Raw genomic sequence first — 12,410 nt, forward strand, 5'->3', positions numbered from 1 at the left:
GGAGAATAATTCTTAGCTGAATGTAGAGGCTTTCACAAGCAGGTCTCAAAGTGTTTTTCTTCTTACAGGATGGAGATATTTCCTGTGGATGTATACAATAAGTCTAATTAGGCTGCAAATAGGGGGGCTGTTATATTGTATGAGATTTTAAGTCCATCCAGATCAGTATCCTGCAGTTACTGCAGTATAAGACATATCTTAAGAGGAAATTCCTCTGTCAGCCAGATCAAAGTGGGGAAAGTCTGGTAGGGTTTTGTATGCATGTGCTTATGTGCGTGTATTAAACCTTGGAACAGGAACAAAACCTAGAAATGTTGATGTTTCCAATTGAAAGGAAATTCCTTCCTGCTTCTTCTCCTTCTTCTTCTATCTGGGGGAAAATTATCTAGTTCAATTTTTAAATAAAAAATGAAGCCAAATTTTCAGTTCCTGGAAACTCTTTTCTTTCAACCTTATTTTCACCAATCAGGGGACCTGCAAGCTCTGGTCCAGTGATTCATGATGGACTTCCCATGCTTCCAGGGCTGATGAAATTTCAAGGATGGTGAAAAACACAGAAATGCTGTGAGTTTGGGCTGAAAAAGCCCTGGCAGTCTATCATCTTAGCTGCAAAGTCTCCGAGTTGAGCTTTGCAGCAGCACCTTACAAAGCTGGCAGGCTTCTGAAAGAACCTGGTTTCTATTTCTGAAATGTTGCTTCATCAGATACTTTGCATATGCAAATGTGTACGACTGTGTTTTGCTGGCCTGCAGATACGTACATTGTCTAATTTAGATGAGTTCCTAGGCAGCACTTTTCCTCAGCAACATAACTCTTGCCCAGCTCCCTAATCTTGTATATGAAGATTTCTTGCATTACAAAATGGAGAGTATGTAAAATAACACTTTGAGGGGCTTGCCATAACACAGAGAAAGCACCGGTGCCTGTTGTGCCTGATATTAACAAGGATTTATTTCAAACTGAGTATCCATCATAATGAAAACATGTTAATCTGCTCATTGCCAGTCAAGCTGGCGATGGTAGGTGTACTTAGACAAAATGTTTAGGAGGAATTGTTGACTCATGGCAATCTTTAGTCATTCTCTGAAATGATACTACTGATGTGTATGGAATTAGCATAGCACTTTTTTCTCTCTTCTGTTATTTTGTTTTTACGTTCAGTAACATCTTCCTTGACACAGGGGGAGGATAATAAATTCATGTTTGAGTAATCTACTGATTTGTATTACATTTCTTTAAATCACCAAGCCCTTCCATTTTCTAGCATTGCAGGACTCGCTGTAGCTGTAGCAGTCTCCTTTTAATAGCAATGGTAAGTTCTTAGTGCTTCAGAGGAAGATAAAAGAATGTCCTGTAGGTGGTCTGCTCTACACAAGAGGTTAATTTGATCTTCTCTTACCTGACTAGATAAGGCAATGTCAGCCTTAAAGCCTGCATGTATTCTGTTTTCAAAGTTGTGAGGTTGCTACAAGCCAAGGAGAATATCGCTCATTGCCATGTAACACGTGAATCTACAGAATAGCCAAAGTCTTTTCTGGGAAATTGGCATGAATAATGCCAGTGACACCTACAGTGCTCAAAAGCTAAACTAAATAGTTTCATTTGACAGTAAAATCACAGATACTGTTACTGTGTTTAAAAACATTTGTAATGGGAACATAAGTAATATAATTCACACAGAGGATGGTTGAGGCTGCTCTCAGTTTTATAAGGAAGCAAATAGGATTATTCACTCTGGAATTGTACTAGGAGCCAAAATTCTTAAATTCCAATGTTTTGCTAGGTCAAAGGTCCGTACTGTATTACAGTCCGCTGTTGATGCTGTAAGGTTTGTGGCACCTCTCTAATCAAGACATTTCCCATGGATATTTTCTGCTTGTGGCAGCTCAGATATTTTGTTATAGCAGAATCAGAATGCTGTGGTACTACAGCCTCTCTATCCCAAGTGGTAATTCCAATAATGTTTACATCACACTATACTAGAGATGCCTCTGATGAAATCCCACTATTTCTTTTGGTAGTTCTACATTTTGCATGCCTTTTTTTTTTTTTTTTTTTTTTTTCTTTCAATTGTAGTAACATCTTATGGCTACAATGCCATTATATGAGCTTTCTACAAATATGTAACAAAACATTTGTAAATTCCAGTGGACTTTCAGCACATGTTGAGAAACACTGCTTAGGCATAGTAAAGAACCATATGGAATTTTAGAAAATGAGGAAGTAGGTGTGGGAGTAGTTGTGACCACTGCAGTAAGCAATGGTCCTTATGTAGCAGTTGGCCTCTTTTGAGATTTCTGCAGGAATTGCAAAAGAGAGGAGTTTAAATGTTTAGTGGGCAAGTTGCTGGCTTTCTGAGCTTTACAGAAGTTGACAGAATCTTATTAAAATAATGGCAAACTAGTAAAGCTTTAGCACCAACATTTCAGAAAAGAAAAATTAAAGTCTTCCTCTGGATTTGATCTGAGCATTTTCCCAGACCATTCCAGCATTCACTGTCATTAAGCTATGTGTATTTTTTTCCAGCTAAAATAGAGAAATCTTAAGAAACATATCTTGGATGACATTTTTTCTGTGATCATAGGTAACTGACTTTTTTTTTACTTCAACGGCATTGCATTATTTACACTTTAAAACATACACCAGAGGTAAAAGTCTGGATGATGGAATAAGTGTTGTCATTACCAAATACCAGGAGCATCAGTAGTTAAAGGGCACAAACAGATTTAAAAATAATTTTTGCTAATTCAAGATACAATCTAGAAGAACAAAGAAAAGAACAGAAGATACAGTTCATTGGGAGCAAATGGAAAGTTTAGTATACAGGCAGAAATAATCGGTTACATTAGCACACAATGGGAAACAGCTGCTTAAATAGCAGTTCTGCAAGAAATGATCCGGGGGTTATTGAAATTGAGCCAACAATGTCATGCCGCAGTAGGAAAAACAAATATTCTGGTACATAAGCAGAATGGTAGTCTTTTAAGGCTAGCGAAATAATTCTCCTCCTTCTAGAGAAGGGCCAAAAATGATCTGAAAGCCGGAATATCTTCCCTAAGAGAGCAGCTTGAGAGGAGGAAGGACAGCCTGGAGGAGAGAAGGCTCTGGAGAGACCTTTCAGTGGCCTTTCAGTATCTAGAAGTGGCTATAAAGAGGAAGGAAACAGACTTTTTAGCAGGACCTATTATGATAGGACAAGGGGAAATGGTTTCAAACTAAAAGATGGGAGACCTAGAACTGGTCATAAGGAAAAAGTTTTTACAATAAGGATGGTGAAGCACTGGCACAGGTTGCCCGTAAAGTCGATGGATGCTCTGTCCTTGGAGACATTCAGAGTCAGGCTGGATGAGGCTCTGGGCAACCTGATCTAGCTATAGATGTTCCTGTTCACTGCAGGGCAGTTGAACTAGATGACCTTTAAAGATCCCTTCCAATTCAAATGATTCTGTAATTCAATGATTCAGTGATTCAGTGATTTAATGATTCTCTTCAATACTGATAAGGTCATTTCTTCACTCTGTCCAGTTGTTAATGTACAGGGCCAGAAATACCTCACTAAACAGGGAATGCGGCAGACAAGGGCACAGCCAGAGCCAGCCACAGCACAGATCAATGGACACCTCCATGGGGATGGGGTTTGGCTCAGGCTAGCACTTCATCCCAAGGAAACAGAATGGTAACCTACAGCACTGCTGGGGCAGGGACTGGGGTAGGCTGAGATGGGGTTCTGAGACATGGGATGGAGTAGAGGAGATGGGCCAGGGTCAGTAAAGAATTGTTGATGCCTTCTGAATCTGGATACCAGTTCTGGGGACTGCACACCAAAACATACTGGACCTTCCAGAAACATGATGTTAAGAGAGACATGATGTGAGATTTACAAAGGAAAGCAAGCTTGAAAAGATCACTTGTTCAAGTTTGTTTAGGTGCTGCACTCGAATGCTGCCTTCTAAGAAAATAAAGCACAGTATCATAAGAATTAAAACAACATAGAACAAGTAATAATATTTTATAACTGCAAAGGATATTGTTGTATAGGCATATCTATTTGATTAACACTTATTTCACTGAAGAAAGAAGGCAGTCATTAGTAATTTCCTGAAGAGTGAAGTATATGATATTTAGATGTGATGACACTTGTCATCACCATTTGTAAACTTTGTGCATAATATATTCTTGACTCATATTCAGCTTTACATTTGAGAACTTTATTTAGTCATTGTTAATTTAAATTACTCTATTGTACATACAGCAGTATTGAAAAAGAATAAATTAATTTCTTTTTAAAGAAACTTGATCAGCTTCTAGCAGCTCAATTTTAACAATTTCTGCAACATATGGAAGAATTCTTTTTTAATGTTGATGGACTATTAACTGTTGAAATGTAGCTATTCATCTTTCATGATTTCAATAGCTCAGAGTCACAGATGCTTATATGCTTATTCTCATCTTTATGTTTTTGCAGACCTCAGTATTTGGCATGAACTAAACACACAAGGCCACTCATTCCATTGAAACTCTCTTGACTCAGCAAAGAGAGAAGATGGCAAAAGTCCAACCCTTCTCTCCAGTTCTGCATTCGGAATTGGACCAGATCCAACATAGTCACCCATCCCTGAAAGCAGACTAATCCTCAGAAGGCAGGATTCAACTCTCATGGTGCAGAATGTGCTTATATGCATTTTATTTCTTACTGTATCTTAGGGAAGGAGTATAGCAGTTTGTATGACCGTTCAGCTGAACTTCCCTTCACTACATCCCATTTGCAGTAAGGGATCCTCGAGACAAGAAGTACAAAGGCTGCTGAATGGTCATACTTTAGCTCTTCTAAACTCATTTGCTCCCAGGAGAGCTCCATGGACAATAGTTCAGGTCTTTTCAGTATAGAAATGCTTGTAAGCCACCTGCTTTGCTGCACTCTGTTGGGAAGAAGTTTTTTCACCCAAAGAGTAAATCTATTCTACCTTGCTAGCTTGTTTCCAATTTATTTTTATGTAGCCATGGGATATCTGCGCTATGCTGAACTTCAGATGCCTGAAACTATAAATCTGACATCGCCGTCACTGAATGATTGATACAATTACTGACAATATCTGTGCTCTGAAACTCAGACAATGTGGAATGGAACTTCCATACAGGCAGTGTCTGCAACCAAACAAAAAGACACTTCGGAGAGTAGTCATTGCATTTTCCCATATATCATAAAGAATGATATCAGAGAATGCCTACTTGTATGCGTGCATTACAACCTGCGTCTCGGCTTTGCATCAGCTGAGGACACTCAGGAAAGGATCCACAGAGGTAAATATTAATCTAGGATATAATTTTCTTCTTTCTTCATGTTTTTTATGTCAAATGATGTCTTCCAGTGAGGATATATACTGAAGAAATGCATTCCCAATAAATGTGTCCTAGCTCACCCAAGAAGCATAGCTAATGGTGATGACTTTGTTGAAATATAGTGCTTTATGGATGGGAATTTGCTCTGTCAAATGGTGTTAGTGTGCTCTTTGTTTGGAAATAAATAGGAGGAAGTACTTTCAGAGTGACCTGTGTATTTTATTTGATACTGCTTCATGCTGTGAATTCTTTGGATGTTTGAAAACCTGCTGTGTACCCTCACAAATTTTTCATTTATATTACAGCCACTGCCTCCAAAAAACAGAATGACCTTTTTCCACGAAAAGGACAATGCAGCCAGAGGAATGCTGGATGGGATGGGTATAGTACAACTCGTATGGTTCATGCCATTAAACTTGGTAAAAACCACAGGAATATTATATACTTAAAAGACCTCCCTAAAGTATACATTTATTCCTAAGAGTTGTTTGCTCTCCCCACAGCATCTTTGAAAGCTGAGTCTGTATTGTACAAGGTCTTTGATTTCAGTGCAATGAAGTGGTGAAAGGCAAATGAATATTTCTGATGCAGAATAATAATTACTTCGGTTGGATGAACAGTAAATACTTAGAATGATACAGCCTGAAAAAAAGGTGGTTTCAGTGGAGTTCCAGGATCATAAAAACACTAGTCAGAATTTCAAATCAGCAGACTTAGAAAAGATCATTATCTGTGTCACAGTTGAATTCTCCCACTTATTTGAGGAGTGCTGATGGCCCGGATCCCCACTGCCAAGGCAGAGGATGCACACAAGAGACCTTTTGGCTAAATGAGATCTGTACTTATACAGGTCCTCTAAAGCTTGATGAGATAGAGGTGAAATCTACGCTTCAGTGCTGGGAAATGGGCTATGCAGATGAATCTACTCTACAAAGGGAATGGAGTGAGTTTCTTGCACTTCAATGCCATATTTTTATAGAAAGAAAAAGGGCAATATTTCTTTATACAAAGAAATGAGGCTACCAATAGAGTAAGAGACCCTTGTGAAGAAGAACAGTTAGAGGAGGAAGGTTTCCTGCTCTCATGAAAGCCTAGAGAAACAGAAGAAGAATGACAGGTGTCTGGCTGAAGAATTGCTGCACCAGGAAAGCAGAAGAAAGGAGATATCTTGGCTGACTGCTTCATGACAAGTAGTTAGTAAGAGAACATTTTTCTTAATGAACACAGTGATGCTCTTTTCTCTCCTGGAGTCTGTCACAGCTGCTTGGAATTGTGTCTGTGATTGCGCTGATTGGTCTGGAACTTCCTCCACTTGACTTTGGCTTTTTCTGGGTGTCTTGCTTAAGACAGCTAATGTGCAGTGACAGGTTGTTGTGCCATCCACCATGGTGAAATCATTTCAGGTTCTCCCTCGGGGCAGATTCCAACTCCTTTTCCAAGCTTGAAATAATATCTCATACGTACAACAATCAGGCCATTTTGGGACAGGTTTAGAGATACCCAGAGAAAACATGGAACAATTAAGCAATCATAAAATCCATTACTCTGAAAGATAAAGTAAATTATAATGATTGAATTTTAAGTGTCAGAAACACTAGCTCAGCCCAAACTATTCAAGCATTTCTCTGCATCTGCTGATTGAAAGTTACATATTTTTCTTTAGCCAGTAATGATGTGCAGTGTGAGTTGCAAGTATATGTCCTAAAATCCATTGTGTTATCAGCCTCCATGAGAAAAATAGGAAACAGAGTCCTACAGGTCTATCTAAGGACGAAACTGTGGCAGAGCTGTGCTGGATTTTTCACCTTGTTTTTACCAGCTGTGTCAGGAGTTATTGCTGTGCCTTTAACAGATCTGTTTTGACTGAGATCTAGAGACTTTTCTGACTCAGCTGCAATCAAAAAATCATCCTTGCTCTTTATTTCCTCTCTTTGAATAAAAGAGTTTCTGTTTCCAGTTGCCAAATACAAAATTAATCCCACACAAACCCTTCTGAAGACAATGAAACTTAGCGTGTATTGTTCTACAGCTTCTCTCCTGCCTCTGTCATATGTTCAAGTCAGAGATAAGAGAGAAGGGAAAGTTTTGTTCTTTGGTAACCTTCTCTATCTCTGTGCTTATCCACGACTGACTCTTTGCTCTGTTTTGTCCAGTTCTCAATGACTAAGATGAATTGTTGCCTACCATGGGCATGTTTCTCTCTGGCCAATAGATATTACAATTAGCCTATTCCTTAGAGGTTAGTCTACAACTGTTTTTGCTGTGTGTCATCATATACTTCCTATTTATCCTCCCATAAAATAGCTATTTTTCTTGAATATCCAGAAGAAAATAGTATATGTCTAATAATTACATCTCATGTGTGTTTAGCCATACTTGATAAAGTAACCTGCTAACCTCTTCTGTTGTTGTTCTTGTCATAGTTTTGTTTGTTTGTTTGTTTGTTTTTAATACAACACTCCATGTTTTTGTTACTTTGCTGCAGTATTAGAGATTGATTCCCTTATTTCCCTGACAGGGCTATCAAAAAGACACTGCATTTTAGAGCCACTGTTTTCTAGTTTCCTCAGTATGCAGTAGAGCAGGTGGGAAAAGTTTCATGGATGGGACAAAAATAGCTTTTGTGTAAACAATATTATATTTATAACTACCTTGCCTCCAAAACAGAAATCTCTTAGGACTGCACATAGGAGGGTTCGAACTAGATGATCATTATGGTTCTTTTTAACCCAGGCCATTCTATGCATCTATGATTCTATGACTTCTATACCTAATATAATTTCCAAGGATGAGGATGAAAACTAAATACATCTGATTAGAATCTATAATGTTTTGAACTTTAACTGCCTCTCAAGCACTTGGGCAGCATCTAGAAATGATAAATCAATTATTAAAAGTCTTCTATTGGATAATGAGGGGAGGGAAGGAGAGGGAAGGGACGGGAAAGGAAAGAGGAAAGAGGGAAAAGGAAAGAAAAAGGAAAAAGGAAAAAGGAAAAGGAAAAAGGAAAAAGGAAAAGGAAAAAGGAAAAAGGAAAAAGGAAAAAGGAAAAAGGAAAAAGGAAAAGGAAAAAGGAAAAATCATATCATAGAATTATAGAATGGTCTGGGTTGAAAAGGACCACAATGACCATCTAGTTTCAACCCCCTACTATGTGCAGAGATGCAAACCACCAGACCAGGCTTCCCAGAGCCACATCCAGCCTGGCCTTGAATGCCTCCAGGAATGGGGCATCCACAACCTCCTTGGGCAATATGTTCCAGTGCATCACCACCCTCTGTGTGAAAAACTTCCTCCTAATATCTAATGTAAACCTCCCCTGTCTCAGTTTAAAACCATTCCCCCTTGTCCTATCACTATCCACCCTCATAAACAACTGTTCCCCCTCCTATTTATATGCTGCTTCAAGTACTGGAAGGCCACAATGAGGTCTCCCTGGAGCTTTCTCTTCTCCAAGCTAAACAAGCCCAGTTCCCTCAACCGTTCCTCATAGGAGAGGTGCTCCAGCCCTCTGATCATCTTCATGGCCCTCCTCTGGACCCGCTCTAAGAGCTCCACGTCCTTCCTGTACTGGGGGCCCCAGGCCTGAATGCAGTACTGCAGATGGGGCCTCACAAGAGCCGAGTAGAGGGGGACAATCACCTCCCTGTCCCTGCTGGCCACCCCTTTTTTAATGCAGCCCAGAACGCAGTTGGCCTTCCGGGCTGCAAGCGCACACTGCTGGTTCGTGTCCAGCTTCTCATCCACTGGGACCCCCAAGTCCTTGTCTGCAGCGCTGCTCTCAAGATCTTTCCCCAGTTTGTATAAATACCTGGGAATTGCCCCAACCCAAGTGCAGCACCCTGCACTTGGCCTTATTGAACCTCAAGGAAAGGAACAAGGAAAAGAATGGAAAAAAAATGACAAGAAAAGACAACAAAGGATAGGAAAAGGAAAAGGAAAAGGAAAAGGAAAAGGAAAAGGAAAAGGGACAATATATTTACCCTATTGCTGTGATTCTATTTATTTCTTTTCCTCAAATGCCTGAAATTTAAAACTTCGACCTCACCAAGGACCATAGGAACCATATCATTGTACTAACTGCCAGTGCTTTGGTACCCTGACTCATACAGTATGTAGAGGTCATTGTGCCATATTTTTCTTACATAATTTATGTTACTGTCTAGCTTATCATTTTACAAATGCTAGAAAAAAAATAATTGTTTGTTTTCCATCCCAGAGGGCAGCAGTTTCTCAATATTGGAAGACTCAGCTCATGCTTGTCAGGAAAAGAAAACCGATGATGACTCCCCATAGTTGCATTGTATTTTAATAATAGCTTAGCTTTCCTTGTTTCCTCCTAACAGATAGTTTTCTGAAGCTCACCCTTTCTCCCATGCAGGAATACTTAAACTAACCTTGGTGTGCTATCACGTTGTGAAAATTTTTTTCCCCTCTCATGCCATGTGAACAGCAGAATAGCATGTACTGGCACTGAGTAGCCATGAAGATACACAGGCCTGACAAGTGGTAAACCATTTTCTTCCTTCAGACATGTTGTTCCAAGTTTTCCGTACTTTCAAAAAGATTATTTTCTTGCCTGATATTTTGAAAGTTTTCAGTGCAATCTTTCAGAAACTTTGAAGAACAGTTATAAAGTTTCTCACACACCTTTTGAGACCTCTTTAAGTTACTTCATGGGAGGAGATCTTCATTTGTGTTTGTGGTCCCACTCTGTACTCCATTTTATAAATATTTTCCCACATCTAGCATCTGCTGTAGGTCTATAAGAAGAAGGGTACTTGTAACACCAATCAAATGCAGTACACTGACAGAAGTGAGCATGAATTCTTCCCTAAGGGAGAGAGAGGTTGGAGCTGGGGGTGCTCTTGGCACAAGCAGTGCCCTCACTACTGATACTATATGCCCAAAGTGTGAATGTAGTGGACAGAGCTGGGTGCTGTTAACATGTCTATGAGCAGCCCCAGACATGGCAAGTGATGAACCCAAGTCAGTGTCCATGCAGAGTTTTCAGCCATAAGCAGAAGGTAGTGGTAGCAAGGAACAGGACTAGTGATTGGGTTTGAACAAGACTCCCAGTTCTATCCAGGAGACAGAATAGAACTGAGGTTTAGGGACTTAAATTACAATCATCATGGGTCAATGCAGCAGCTTTTTTAGTTGTTCTCCATTTCCAGTGAAAAGTCAGAATGTCCTGCAGAAATCAGACACTGTAAAAATAATAATTTCCTTGGTAACCCAAATTTTACTCTAGCACCTACTAAGTCGTTTACATGTAAATTTTTCTCCTGGCGTTTGGAATAATCTCCTACTTAAGAGATCATTTTTTCAAAATTTAATATAAAGAAAAAAAATAAAGATAGGATTAAATTAAAAAAAAAAAGTCAAGTCATTGGGAAAACTATTATGACAATGTGAAATATTGAGGAAAAAAAAAAAAAAAAAACAACAAACAAAACAAAAAAATCCCACCCAGCAAAGGATTCATTTGACATTCTTTTCAAACAAGACCATTTGATCTTTCCTTTATGCAAGCTTATGTAGAACATGTCTTATTTTAGTCCCTCCTTGTAAAGTGTATTTGAGATACAGGGAAAAAGAAAAAAGACTTGTTTTGAACTGCCAACTAAGCTATAAGAAAATACTGTACTGAGTAGGCAACTGTGATAATGAAGCCTGGAATTTTAGAATCTCTTCCTGAAGAAATGACTTTGAAGTTGTCTGTGAAGAAAAGTTTATAGGAAGCATACATATAAGTTTTTGGCTTTGGTGGAACAAGGCTGGAAAATGTCAGAAAGCAGTTTAAAGCAGTTTATAGCACTGGGAAAGTGATACAAATTGATCACAGATTTTGGGCCTTGCTTTAGAAGAAGCTATGCTGTTAGCTCATCGTGTCTGACCCAATGTGCTAAAAGCACATCGGTAAATCCAAACAAACTGCATTTACATTATACATTCCTTAAGCCATGCACTGCCACAGCCAATTTTTCATCCAAACGTCTTCCAAAGGGCAGGGAAAATCCTTTGTCATTTCTGCCACTACACATCTATTATGATATAGAGGCAACTTTAGTTCAGATTTCTGGTCATTAGTTTTAATGGTCTCTTAGTTAAAACAGTACGAGATAAAAACTGGTCTAGTAGAGCCTCTGATAGTTACTTAGGAAATGCAAACAACATTGGACTAGCCAGACTGAAACAGCTGCATGACAGGACAGCTGCTTTGATGTGATAGCTCCTTCCTAACGTAAGCCAGTCCCAAATGTTCACATCCATCCCTCAGAAGTGCCACACCAGAGCTGGATGCTCTGATGCCGCTACACAGTCCACATCTGCAGCAAAGCATAAAGCCTGGGAGCAGTTAGCATTGAAATTAGCTAATCTGGTGTAAGGTGCTTCTTCATTATTTCTCCTGCTTTCACTATGATCTACCTGTGATAACACTGGTGCTGTTTTTTTCCTCTATTTTTCTTAAAAATGGACAGTTAAAATTATTAATTTTGTACACGTTAGATCCTTTTTTTTTTTTTCTTCTATTCTTAACCTTGCTAGCTGTACAATGAAAAAACTGTCAGACTCCTACTCACCTTTTACAACTCAAAAGTATATGTCAGATTGTTTTCTGTTAGTGTCTTAAAACAATCTGGAAATAGGAAATATTGCAATAAGAATTGTGACTTCTCTCCCACAGGAGCTTAAAGGGAGTGCTAATGTATTTGAATCACATTTTAATTCATCACAGTTGAATTGCTACCTTAGGCTGCAAAGTGCAGTGAGTAGATGAGGTAGGCATGTTCCCGGGGAGCTCTCCTCCTGTCTCCATGAGGGAAATGGACCAGTCTCTTTACAGCCCTTCAGATGACTTCTAGCTGTTCTGTCAGCAAAATTCCCCCATATGGCACACTAATTGCACAATGAAAGTGGTTTAATCTGAAATAATTACTTTGTTTTCTAAGTATCAAGATTAAGTCAGCCTAGAGATGGCTTTTATAAGAGTGTATAGATGATGGAGGTGTCTGTTTTATTTTTAACTATTGTGTACATCCTTCAATTTACCTACTTGGAACTGT

Source organism: Meleagris gallopavo, chromosome 3, assembly GCF_905368555.1.
Source record: "Meleagris gallopavo chromosome 3, MGAL_WU_HG_1.1, whole genome shotgun sequence".
NCBI classification, from domain to species: Eukaryota; Metazoa; Chordata; class Aves; order Galliformes; family Phasianidae; genus Meleagris; species Meleagris gallopavo.